The following is a 14,272-nucleotide window of genomic DNA, read 5'->3' as shown; positions in this document are numbered from 1 at the left end:
TGTGAGGGTTTCACCAACAAGCCCCTCTTCGTTTGGTAGACATGGTTTGCAAAGGGACAACATGACAGTTCACCTGATGGAAAAGATCTGAGTCGAGACCAAAAGGATCAATGAAGTCCATGCAACACTTTATCATCCATTTTTGCTTTCACAAGCTCTTCTCCCTGCTCCCCAAAGCTTGCCATTCCCATGCTACCCTGGTCCTGCCTGGCTCCAAGGACAGCTGTGAACCTGAACCCCCAAGGAGGGGTAAACCCAGCCCTTCCAGCAGCAGGAGGACACCTAGTTTTCAGTTTGACTTCCCAGGTCATTGGCTACTCAGGTAGAAACACCCCCAATCCTCTAAGGAAGCTGGGAATCAGGAAGAAAGAAAACTCACCTCTTTTTCCCCTGAGCAGGAATACCAGGCCACAGCACTGCGGGCATGGAAGCTGGGTGCTATGGGTTGAAGGGCATCCTGGGCATTATAGGATGTTTGGCAGCATGCCAAGCCTTCACCACCGAATGCCAGCAGCACAACCAAAAATGTCTCCAGCATGGGCCTATAACCCTGGGAGTCAAACTGTCCCTGACTAAGAACCATACCAGAGGCTGGTTCCATTCTAATGGAACAGCACCAAAACCTGGTGGGAAGAAAAAAAGATTAGGAAATGCAAACAACATAAAATGAAGTCTAGGTTTGCTCACTATGAATTCTCAAAGAACCCTATGATATCCAAGTTCCCTACATCCAAAGACAACTCATGGTGGCACATTCTGAAATCCCAGAACTTAGGACACAGAGGCAGGAAGTTCAAGAGTTCAAGGCTATCCTCAGTTGCCTATCATGCTCAAGGTCAGAGTAGACTACAGGAGACCCCGGACTAAAAAACAAAAACAAACCCAAAAACACCCCACCATGCTTCAGCACCCTCACTGCAGACTGACAGGCCTCCTCCGGTACTCCATTTCTTCAAACAGGAGCAGCCTTTCATACACAAATTGTTCTTGTTTTTAATAATTCAGGATTCCCATCATAGTATAATATATGCATGTCTATACATGTTCCTATCCAGACTGGGCCTGAATACACACATATATGTATATATGTATATGTATATATATATATATATATATATATATATATATATATATATATGAATTCAAATCAACTTTATAGCCTGTTGGTTTATTCTTTTTTACTCTGTCTTGTATAAATAATCATTTTTCCCATGGTATCTATAATTTTTTTAATTATAATTTCTGACAGCTGCACAATACTCCAGCAAAGGCAAATCAATTAAATTAGTCTGGGTTTTTCTGTGATAACACCTAATTTTTTTTTAAAGTTTTTCAAGACAGGGTTTTTCTCTGTAGTCTTGGCTGTCCTGGAACTAGCTCTGTAGATCAAGCTGGCTTTGAACTCATAGAGATCCACCTGCCTCTGCCTCCCATGTGCTGGGATTAAAGGAGTGCACCACCACCACCCCGCTGATAATACCCAAAATTTTTATTTGAATGTATTTTTATTAATTCTTTGAAAATTTCATATATAAATACAATATATTTTGATCATATTCATCTCCCACTTCTCCTCCTAGGTCAGCCCCCCACCTCGTGCTACTTCATTCCAACCTTGTTTCCCTTTTGTAAAATAACCCATCCAGCCCAATTTGTGCTGCCCATGTACTCATGGCTATATAGCCATCCAATGGATTGTGGTCAACCTATCAGGGGCCACACCCTTAAAGAAAACTGACTCTTCCCCCAGAAGCCATCCATAGTCAATAGCACCTCAGCTAGTGGTGGGAACTGGTAAGCCCCTCCCCACTCCATTCTGAAGTGTTGATTTGTTGGAAACATAGTCCAAGAATGGAGTCACTGTGAGAATTCTGAGTGATTGTGAGAAAACTCCAAGAAAACAAGACAAGAGTCTTGTGACCTTAATTTCTTTAAAACACAGAATTGTTCTTGGAATGTGTTTTTGTGCTCCTCTGAGGGGTAGAGGATTCAATCAAATGTTTATGTGCACTTGTCCTTGTGGTTGATTGGACACTTACTCGGTGACTCTTCTTAACCCTCAGAGTAAAACTGTCTGATGCTCTGAATAAAGTTGGCTATTGCGTGAGACTTCAGTCTGCCCCATTTATCAGCTCCGTTCTCCCAGGTCCCACTGCCTTTAGCATGGCAAACATTGAGTGGCTTGATCTTCTGTAGGTCTTGTGCAGGCAACCACAGCTACTGCTGAGTTCAGGAGTGCAGTGGTCCTGTCATGTCTAGAAGACACTGTTTCACTCAGATCCTTCCTGACCCTTGGCTTTTACAATCTTTCTGTCCCTTTCCTCCAAATGGTCCCTGAGCCTTCAGGGAAGAGTGTGTGGTTTAGATGTCCCAACTGGGGCTGAGCAACTCACTTATTCTTTTCACTTGTCAGGTTATACATTGAGCATTGTCCATCACACACACACATACATACACACACAAACACACATACACACACACACACACACACACACACACACGCACACACACAAACACTTCTCTAATATACAGGTATAGAGATAGGAATTTAGAGGGCAGTTTGATACAATGTCCATTTAACAAAATAATTATAGTAGGTTCACCTCTAGGACCTATGTACTCCCCAAATATGGGTTCTTGGCTCGATTTATAGTATGAAGCATTCTAACAGAATCTAACTCTACAGTGTTAGATTATTTAAAAAGACAGCTGTAGAGAGATGGCCAAAAGAAAGAGAGTCTTGGTCTGACCTTAGGTGGGGCCGTGTTTATTCATGGTGAAAGAGCATCTTTTTGTCACCCACATGTGCAGATGGCCAAAATATCTACAGAAGAAAATGGGATGTGGCCTCTGGTAGGGATGGAAATGACTTCCATGGTCCTCAAGGGAAGCTAGGAAGTGTAGTCTTTCAGCAGGAAACTACCCTGGCTTCAAATCCAATCAGAAAGTAGTTGGTTTCCCCAATAATATCCATGCCACTATTATAACCATAGGCTTATCTTACCACACTGGTCATTACTAAACCTCTCAGGGTTCACATGTAGGTAAGACTGCTTATGATGTTTTCCCTCAGCAGTCTGGGTAGTATCTTCTATGAAAGCTAGCCAGCAGCAAAGAAGCTTCCTGGTCAGTACCAACATTTTGTCCTATGGCCAAAGTGTTAACACCCAATTCTTGGTGGTCATGACAAGGTTCATTCAGTTCTCACTTGAAATCTACTGTTGCCAGGGGCCAAGCAGACAGGTATTTCTTTGTGTGGTGGCTCTCAGACATAAATGACTGGGTCTTGAGGTTCCTCCTAATAATCTGAGGATATTTGCAGTCAGGGAGGGGATAGTTGGTGTGGTTGATATATTGTGCACCCCAATAAACTTATCTGGGGGTCAGAGAACAGAACAACCACTGTATTAAACATAGAGGTCAGGCAGTGGTAGCACACGTCTTTAATCCTAGCATTCTGGAGGCAGAGATCCATCCCAATCTCTGTGAGTTCAAGGTCATACTGGAAACAGAACCAGGCATGGTGGCACATGCCTTTAATCCCAGCACTTGAGATCCCATGTCTTGCTTGGGAAAGACACATACCTTTAATCCCAAGAAGTGATGGCAGGAAGCAGAAAGGTGTATGAGGCGTGAGGACCAGCAACTAGAGGCTTTTACATTTTTAGGCTTTTAGCAGCAGTTCAGCTGAGATCCATTTGGATGAGGACTCAGAGGCTTTCAGTCTGAGGAAACAGGATCAGCTGAAGAATTGGCAAGGTGAGGTGGCTGTGGCTTGTTCTGTTTCTCTGATCTTTCATCATTCACCCCAATACCTGGCTCTGGGTTTGTTTTCATTTAATAAGACCATTTAGAAATTCATCTACAAGTTGGTAGTTGGAGAATGACTGGACACTTCACTTGACTCCTTCTGTATAATGTCACTCCTGCTTCCAGGCCATTGCCCAGAATTCATCCCTTCTCTGGGGCCAGGAAAGTCTTCCCTGTATCCAAGTTGGAGAACTGGAAATCCTAAGCCATGCTGGTATCTGACATTCACTAGTTTCACCCAAAATAAATTGCTTTGTTTCCACTGCTGAACTTTATTTTAAGAACCTAACTTCTATGCTCCAAACCTCTGCTCTGAAGGGTGACAGTCACCAGAGGTTCTTCAGAGGACCTCTAAACACATGGGGTGAGCCGATCAATCAGCATTTCAAAGGGTGCCCGGACACTATTGACCAGCCATGCTGGAGACCACAAGTTACAAGTAATTGCAAGGACAATTGATGTCCCCTGTCTGCAACAATCTTGATCACAATGTCTAATGGTGAGAGCTTTGGATGCCTGCTGGGATCCTGAGAAATAGTTGCAAGAGGTCTACAAACCTGTACTTAACCCAAGCATTGATTGAATAGCAAAGAGCTAGTATTGATGGTACATACTGTTCGGAAATGTGTGTGATGCTATTGTTATTTATAAACTATAGATTCACTAGATGCACTCCTAAAGATACAGTACAGATCTGATTTTATTAATTGTCTCATGATTCATTGCAACATTCAGGGTTCCAGAAAGAGCAGGCAACCAGCTCAGGAGTAAGCAGGTTAGGGACAACTGCAGGGGGTGAGGAGGAAAAATTCCACAGAAGTCTAACCTGACTCCTTTGGGAAGTGCATTGTATATCTGCCCCACACAGGGCCCACCCATTCAGGAGCTGCTGCAACCCAAGCACCAAGGGTCCTTCGGCCCTTACCTAAGGCCATGACTTCTGTACAAGATGATGGTGTTAACTGCAAGAGGACTCCACATTCCCACAAACTGACCACTTTGGCCTCTCAACTACCCATGGCTTGTATTTTGCATAAGAAAGCGCACATCTCTACTCTTGAGTTATATTCCAACTCTACGGGAAGAGGTTAGTTGTTGTTGTTTTCATTATGACATATTCAGCATTTGTAAGAGCTAGAGGGATTCTCAGAATGTTTATTCGTTGTGGAGTGTGTATCACTGTGGGGATCTAGCTATGGCATCTTGGTGCGTGTTGTTCGTATTCTCAGTCACTCTGTCTGTGGAAGCCCAGGACAGTCTCCTCTGGTTCCTGCTGTTGTCAGTCTCAGTTGTGCCCTGTCGTCCCCGGTCTGTCCTGTGGAGACATCCACCCTCTCGTCCTTAGAAACCGGCATTGATTGCACTGATCTTCTCTGTCGTCCGCTTGTCTGCGTGGCTGTTCTTGTCTTCAGCACCCTCTTCCCCACGTTTACCTGGAATTTTATTTGTGTGTCTTTGGCCTGTGGTTTGTGCACTAGGAAAAATCACTGTGGAAGTGCCATCTGTTCGTGGTGATGAGAACTTGTCCCTGTGTGCCCCTTGCACAAGTTCTCTTTATGCTAGAGGAACATGCGCTTCAGCAAAACAGAACACACTGTCTGCCGTGGAAGATGAACTTTGCCTTGAGATTAAGCCCGGCAGACTGTGTCGGTTAAACATGGCTGTAAACTCCATGACACACAGCCTACATCCTCAAAGCATGTCTCCTCATTGCTGATCTGTAACCTTAACTCTGCATTAACTGGGGAGTCCCTTGGATGTTTGCTGTGGAAACAGCATGTGGCAGAATATTTGTTACACAAAGTCATCCTGCTTTCTATGACTTGTGAACAATTTTTGCCCTAGAAAATTGAATTTACTGCCCAGCCTTGTCATAATTAACTCAGTAACTTTGCCATAACAATCTTTTGTGAATATCATTACCCTTATAAAAACTGAATAGATTCTAGTTTATAAGACATCTTTAAATCTAGATCTTGCTGCCAACATAACAAGTGAGGTTTGGGTGTTTTATTTTGGAAAGCCATGTGAACCCCCACCCCTGGTAGCCTGTGCCCCCCACATTAGACCAGCAACCACATCGTGACCTGAAGGCTTAGCACCACCTTTTAGCATGCAGTCTTCATTCAAGCCTCAGAACACTCTGAAACCTGCCCACATGTCTGACCACAGCACTGTACAACAGTCTAGGCCAGTGGGTCTCAACCTTCCGCATGTTCCAACCCTTTAATACAGTTCCTTACGTTGTGGTGAACCCCAACCATGATATTATTTTCCTTGCTACTTCATAACTATGATTTTGCTACTGTTAGGAACTTTAATGTAAATATCTGTGGTTTCCAATGGTCTTGGGGCATTGAGACCCAAAGGTTGAGAACCCTTTGTTGTCTAGGTACTCAGCAGCAGAAACTCTTCTGCTGGCCCTGCATGGTGCCATATAAGGCTGGGTCTTTCCCGTCCAGTTTGATGACACAGAGATGAGAGCAAGGAGGGGAAGGGTGAGGGGGCAGGAAAGCACGGCTCACCTCAGAGGGCACAAGAGTGTCTTGAAGAGAAGCCTTGCCCACCTTTTTCTGGGAACATCAACTTGCAATGTGAAGAATGGCATCTCCTCCTGCAACCTCTAAGTGATGTCCTCATGATGTCCTGATAGCATCATCTTGGACCCATTATGGTGCCAGATGGTATCATTACAGTGACATCATGATGTTCTGATCGTGTCATATTCTGATGATGTCACCGCGATGTCCTGATGGTATCATATAGTGCCATCATGGCACTTGATGATGTCATCACTACACTTTGATGATGTCATCACCCTTCTCTGCTCCTAATCCTCCTTTTTCTCTCTGCCTTTTTTCCTTTTATCACCATGAATCGCCACCCATCTTCAGCACAATCTCTATAGACCTATCCTCCTGCTGGAGGCTACTGTCTTGTCAGAGTTCCCATCGCTGCCATGAAACCGTACCCCAAGAGCAAGCTGGGGAGAAAAGGGGTTCTTTGGCTTATTGAACTTCCATATTGCTGTTCCTTATTGAAGGAAGTCAGGACAGGATCATGAAGGCAGGAGCTGATGCAGAAGCCACGGAGGGGTCCTGCTTCCTTCCCTTGGCTTCCTCAGCCTGCTCTTGTAGAACCCAGAACCACCAGCCCAGGAATGGCACCACCTGCCATGGGCTGGGCCCCCCTGCACCCCCCCACACACACACCCTGTTGTTCACTAGTTAAGAGTGGATCTCTTACTGCTGGATCTCACAGAGGCATTTCCTCAACTGAGACTTCTTCCTGTCCGATGACTCCAGCTGTGTCAAGATGACACACAGAACCAGCCAGCACAACTGCACATGTATTTCCTCACCTCTTCTTAAAGGAAATGGTGTAAGTTGTCACGAAACATTTGCAATGAGCTAGGTCCTATTAACATTATCATTTTCCTCCACAGCCTGTGACGTCCAGGGTACCCTGCCTGTCTCTACCCAGGGAAAGAGAGTAATGCACGAAGGAGGTGATGTTGGAACTTGCTCTCAGGCTCCCTCCAGAACACCCTCTCAGCCCTCCCATAGTGGGTTACACATTTTCATTATTGTCCTAACGTACATGATGGCTGCACCGGATGACTGAACTACTGTTTGTAGATGGTGTCTAACCAGGCCTTTTCTGCATTACTTTTCAGGGGAAGGCCAGACACATGACTGTCCAAGAACCATCTGTCACGTGAAAGCAACACTGCCCACATGGCCAGCCAGTCCTGCCGCCAGGCCGCAGGGGAGACCTGTCACGTGGTCTCAGTGCTGGGCTGCCATTCTACAGGTGTGGGCAATACAGCTATCAAAAGACCATTCAGTCCTTGACACCGCACAGGATCTGAAGAAGAACCAAAGCTCCGAGGCAAGGCTGACCTACAAAGGTCACCTGTCCTGTCAGTTCCAACAATAGCCTCAGGAGGTCAGGACTGTCAGTCATCTGTCTGGTTGGCTAACTACCCTCTAATGAGAGATGGACAGGTGGTGAGCAGGTGTGAGGAGAGGCAGTGAGGAGGTCGTGCAGGGAACAAGCCAAGCTCAGAGGCACAACCAGCACACATCTGATTGGCAGGCCTGGTGACCCAGTTCAGCCTGGAGCCTCAACACTTGTCATATCATCCTGTGGGAACAGAGACTCTCATTCTTCCATGACAACCCAAATTGGCCTTATCTGTGGCCTTCGTTTTTGGAGCAGTGGTGTACCCCTCTAAATCGGATGCCATCTCCTGAGATACACCAGTACCTAAACTGTATCCCAACGCTGTATGTAAGACACACTGACTGTTCCTACACCAACCCCATTCTGGGAGCCAGCAAGCCACACAGCAAGCTGAACCCCCCAGATTCCACAAGGACCAACTTGGGGACAGCTCCTTTCCACCAACACACCCACCATGAGCCCACCACACCCTTGCAGGACATCCTCCCAAGCCCCTCACCATACCCACGCATTCCATCTCACTCCCCGAAAGCTGGGCATGTGGCTCCCAGCCTCCCGTCATCAAGAAAGGGCACACACACACACACACACACACACACACACACACACACACACACCCTTCACGGCACAACCCACTTGCTCACCAGACTTTCACCCCCCTCTACTCCCCCACTGTCCCTCAAACTGCCCCCATGTCCTACAGCTAACCAGGACCTTCACACTCTGGGAGTCCAGACCCATGGCCACAATGAGCCCCAACATTACTTGCACACCTATCACCCCACTTTCAGGTCCACAGAACACCCCTTCCCCGTCCCCACATCCTTCTATCCCTCCTAACGGCAGAAGTGAACAGAGTGACCGAGGCCCAGGGAACTTTGTAGCCATCTTTAGGAACACCAATGGGGTAGGCAACTGAGGCTGGTGGTGCAGTCCTGTCAGGCCAGCTACTCAGAAAGCTGAAGCAGGAATATTGCAAGTTCCAGGCCTGCCTGCACTACAGAGCAAGTTCAAAGCCAGCTTGGACAACTTAATGATACCTTATCAAAAAGGGCTGGGGCTACAGCTCAGCAGCAGAGAAGCCCTGGGTTTGATCCTAGCACAAACAAACAAGTATCAAACATGGAGAGAAGCCTGGAGAAGACACTGTGAAAGGCAGATTTGACGAGTCTCCGACTGTACCTTCCGAGCAGGCTCAGGGAGAGGATGCCCAGGGGAACTGTGCTTTTAACCCAGTGAACACAGCAGACACACTCCCACACTTCACAGCAAGGCCCCTTGGGCTGAGAGACTGTTTGTTCTTGGAACCTCTCCAGAGCTTTCTGAAAACAACAAAAACCTCTAGAAGCATGTAACTCTTCAAGGGAGCTGTAGTGCTCTCTAGTTCGGGAATCAAGATCTGGGTGGCAAAACTCAGGTCCTGTGAGCATTTCTGATGATGCATGGGGAACTGAAGCCTGGGGCACTGGACCGTGAAACACGTGAGCCTGGGGAACCACAGTCCTGGACACCAAAAAAATAAGGCACTGGAGATAAAGACCCCAGAACATGGGGCACTAAAGACTCGGGGAGCAGAGCCCAGGGCAGCAGAACATGGGGCAGTGATGTGAGGCATACAAAAGAGCTGGGAAACAGCTGTTTTTGTTCGCGTGTGGATCAGGCCTGCTCCAGGTGGACACAGCTACTTCCTATGAACTCAGTTCTAAATAAATCATTGAGAAAGCAACTTGAAACCCAAGTATTGTCTGTAGCTCTAAACTAGAATGTCTGGACAGGTGATTCAATTCCAAATAAAACTGCCAGATGTGCCTGGGCTACACAGAGGAATTCTGTCTCGAAAAACAAAAACAAAACAAAATATCAAAAAACCTACCAGGTGATTTCCAAACTGCAAATTCATTCCTAAAGCCACACAATCTCCCCTTTCACACTGAAGTCCCAGGAAGACACTACATTCTCACCAGATACCTGCTGGGCTATATTAGGGTTCCCTAGAGAACACAACCAGCAGGATGAATATTATATAATTTATTAAATCAACTTACCTTAAGATGTCAGCAACAGCTGAATCACCCTTGAGAGGCTGAGACCCTGGGAGGGGCTAGTCCCTGACACTTGGGCCTTAGCAGCTGGGGGCATCCCATGGTTGTCTCTCACCAGGGAGGCTGACAACCCGGTAGTTCCTGGGTCCTTGGGGCTGGGAGCCTCAGTAGTCCCAATCTGGCACTGAAAACCTGGAAAGTTCCTGGGGAGTCACTGATCCTTAGTCAGTGATGGAATTAGCCAGTGAAGGAATCAGCAGCAGCAGCAGCCATAAGCCAGATCAACTCAGCAGCAAAAGGGAAGGCCAAGCCAGCTAAACACAGGCACCCTCCCTCTGCCATGCCCTTTCCACCTGGGGTGCTGCCGGAAGGTGCCACCCACATTTGGGGTGGGTCTGCCTGCACCAACTAGCAACTATGAACAAGCCTCACAGACTTGCCACAGGCCAAACCGATAGAGGCTTGTGTCAAGTTGACAGCTGACGTTAACTATGCCAGGTGGGCCAGCCTGGAGACAGGCACTCTTGGCGTTCAGATGTAGCCCATCTCAGAAGGCAAGGTCAGGTGGATCTGATGATCTCCCACCTGACGGGTGCGTGGCCTAGAGCATCTCCAGCTCCATAACCGCCACAGGTTGATGGGGGCATGGCGGAGGAGGGAGCATGATGGGGACATGATGGGAGGAGGGGGCACAATGGAGGACATGATGGGAGGAGGGGGCACAATGGGAGGACATGATGGGAGGAGGGCGCACAATGGAGGACATGATGGGAGGAGGGGGTATGATGGGGACATGATGGGAGGGGGGGTACAATGGGAGGACATGATGGGAGGAGGGGGCACAATGGAGGACATGATGGGAGGAGGGGGCACAATGGGGGACATGATGGGAGGAGGGGGCACAATGGAGGACATGATGGGAGGAGGGGGCACAATGGAGGACATGATGGGAGGAGGGGGTACAATGGGAGGACATGATGGGAGGAGGGGGTATGATGGGGACATGATGGGAGGAGGGGGTACAATGGGAGGACATGATGGGAGGAGGGGGTACAATGGGAGGACATGATGGGAGGAGGGGGCACAATGGGGGACATGATGGGAGGAGGGGGCACAATGGGGGACATGATGGGAGGAGGGGGTACAATGGGAGGACATGATGGGAGGAGGGGGTACAATGGGAGGACATGATGGGAGGAGGGAGTATGATGGGGACATGATGGGAGGAGGGGGCACAATGGAGGACATGATGGGAGGAGGGGGCACAATGGGGGACATGATGGGAGGAGGGGGCACAATGGAGGACATGATGGGAGGAGGGGGCACAATGGGAGGACATGATGGGAGGAGGGAGTATGATGGGGACATGATGGGAGGAGGGGGCACAATGGAGGACATGATGGGAGGAGGGGGCACAATGGGGGACATGATGGGAGGAGGGGGCACAATGGGGGACGTGATGGGAGGAGGGGGCATGATGGGAAGAGGGGACACTATGGAGGACACAATTGGAGGAGGGGCACAATGGAAAGGAATCACAATACAAAGGGGTCAGAACGTGAAGGGGATCCCAATAGGGTTATCACAATGAAAGGTAGAGAGGAGCATGGCAATTCTAGGACCAGAGACATTCTCCCGAGAGATGCCTTCACATTTGTGCCTTCACATGACTTTCCTTCTTTCTTTTTGTTTTAGGATGCTTTGAAACAGGGTCTCATATAGCCCAGGCTGGCCACAGACTCACTATGTAGCTAAGGCTGGCTTTGAAATCCAGATCTCCCTCCTTTTACCTCTTGAGAATAGGAATCACAGGGGTGCACCTGTATTTACCCAGCTAACATGTGCTGTCCTTTTTAAACTTCATCTGTCCCCTAGAACACAGGCAGCCCCGGACATGCCGTGACCAAGGAATCTGCAGGGCCAGATGGCAGGCACAGGCTGAAGGGGGTGGAAAACCTGTGGTCTGCACATCTGGGGAGCTGAGGGTGGAGGAAGCTGTGCAAAGGAGAGCCTGCCCTGGGCCTGGGAGCATTCCAGTAGCCAGAAAGAACTCCGACCCTCTGGGGGATCCCCCCGCCCCAGACCTGGCTGGCCACCATGGCTCTTCACCTAGAAGGCCATGCTTCTCCACTATGTAAAACTCCATCGGTGACCCTGGAGGCTATGGAGTGAAATCAGCCCCACCAGCACAGCACCCGGGGCCACCCTGCTCTCTCCAGCACAGCACCCGGGGCCACCCTGCTCTCTCCAGCACAGCACCCGGGGCCACCCTGCTCTCTCCAGCACAGCACCCGGGGCCACCCTGCTCTCTCCAGCACAGCACCCGGGGCCACCCTGCTCTCTCCAGCACAGCACCCGGGGCCACCCTGCTCTCTCCAGCACAGCACCCGGGGCCACCCTGCTCTCTCCAGCACAGCACCCGGGACCACCCTGCTCTCTCCAGCACAGCACCCGGGGCCACCCTGCTCTCTCCAGCACTGCCCTCACCTGCCACCCCTGATGCTGGCTGTAGGGCTACCTCTCTCTTATACGGTATCCATGTCTTTGCCTCTTCCAAGACCACCTGGGAGAGCTCTGCAATCCTGGAGGTCCCCAGAGGTGACTCCCATGCCCCGAGCTCCTGCAGATGGCCTGTGGCAGGCAGGAGTGAGCAGCCCCTGCTCTCCGTTCCCTCCTTTGAGACACAGTGAGACATAGTGCTGCTGCTGAGACTCACTGCAGGGAGGAGGAGGGGTCACATGTCAGGGTCAAGGACACATCTGAATGGAGACCTCCCTGGCCCTAGAAGGCAGTCTGAGAGAGGGGTGATACCCCTGCAGTTCACCCCAATCCACTTTGTACTCTTTTGGTATTGTCCCAAGTTGAGGCAAGAGGCTGGTCATAGATCCAGAGTGAAGGCTGTGGCCATGGGGATGCTTCCAGTGGCCGGGGCATCCTGCAGAGGAGGAGCAGCTCTGACCTCTCTGCTGGGTGACAAATTCTTCACTGCTGGGGTCCAAATAGCGCATCAGAGCATGCCTACTCTCCCCTGAGGGGAGACTCTGACTTCTGAATTCCCATGACCGGAGCACATGTCTTTAAGGAGAAAACATAACAAATTTTCTTCTCTTGAATTAAACACGCTACGGTCAGGGCTTTCTTCTCCCCCTGGTGTCTTCAGGGCAGTGGAGCTTCCCGCTGCTCTTTCGGTGTCCACTGTGACCACCAGATCAGCTCAGACCTCTTCTCTCTGAGCACTCAAAGAGAGAAAGCCTTCTCTTGCTGGGGACCTGCTGGAAGGAGAAGACTCCAGTGTCTCTCCAGTCTGGGGACCCGGCTACAGAGCCGACAGTGATGGGTGAGTGATAGGTGAGTGACACACACATCTCAGAAGTCACTGCTTCTGCCCCATGGGAGTCTAAGGCATCAAAGTCCTGAGCGTGTGTGCACACACACACACACACATAAATATATACATACACACACAAACATACACACAAACATATACACACATATACATACACATAAACACACACACGCATGCATGCAAGCATGCACACAGAATTGCTAAGGGTTGCTAGGGAGCTATATGTCAGAGTGACCCAATTACCTTTGCTTGCAGAGACTATGTTGCTGGGCCTCTGACTGCTAAGTACATTGGTAGGAAAGAGGTACATATGCTAAGTAGGGTCCTGGGTTCTAAGCTATACCTAGGTTTTCCTGCCTCCGGGCAACTAAACTGAAGGCCTTACTAGCCAAGGGGAGTCTCCAGGAGTGGAGACACCAAGCCACAGCATGGGCCAGCTGAGTCCAAGACAAGTGGCCCTGCCCTGGCTTCCCCAGGCTTACTTCCTCCACTTCTGCGTTGGGTACATCCGACACGTTCTGAGGAGACCACCCAGGTTGAGGTAGCCCAGGGAACTGAATACTAGGAAGATCCAGCAGGATGGAACATTTTCATCCCCGAGGAAACTGCTACACAACAGCACAGTCCTCTGATTGGTGGCTGCTGAGCACTTGTGTGCTGGAGGGGGTGATGCGGAGGAGGGGGACTGGAAAGTGGTGTAACTTTGCCTTGAGGCAGGGCAGGGATACAGCAGTGGCTCTGGACATGTGGCAATTTGGGTTTTCCCAAATGCTGACCACACTGAGGGTCCACGGTGGACAGAGCCACGGTGTCAGAAAGACAAGGTCCAGAGTGGTCCGTACACCTGCCAGCGCACTGGGAAGCACTGTCCAGTGGGCTGGATGCTTCATGAACGATGCTGGTGTATTGGGCCACTGATCCCCACAGCAGAGGCAAGAGGCTGAAGGGGTGATTTACTGTTGAAAAGGCAGCCCTGGAGACTCCCCTCAGCTATCAAGGGTCACCCTCAGACAGGTATGCTGCCCTCAGCCCTGAGTCCTGGATGCTAAAGAACTAAGGGATTCCATGAGTACAATCACCCTGACACTGATGAACACAGACCTCACAA

Source organism: Peromyscus californicus, unplaced genomic scaffold (assembly GCF_007827085.1).
Source record: "Peromyscus californicus insignis strain IS unplaced genomic scaffold, ASM782708v3 Scaffold_6__1_contigs__length_162567912, whole genome shotgun sequence".
NCBI lineage: Eukaryota > Metazoa > Chordata > Mammalia > Rodentia > Cricetidae > Peromyscus > Peromyscus californicus.
The sequence above is the reverse complement of the archived record's forward strand: the minus strand, read 5'-3'. Positions refer to the sequence as shown.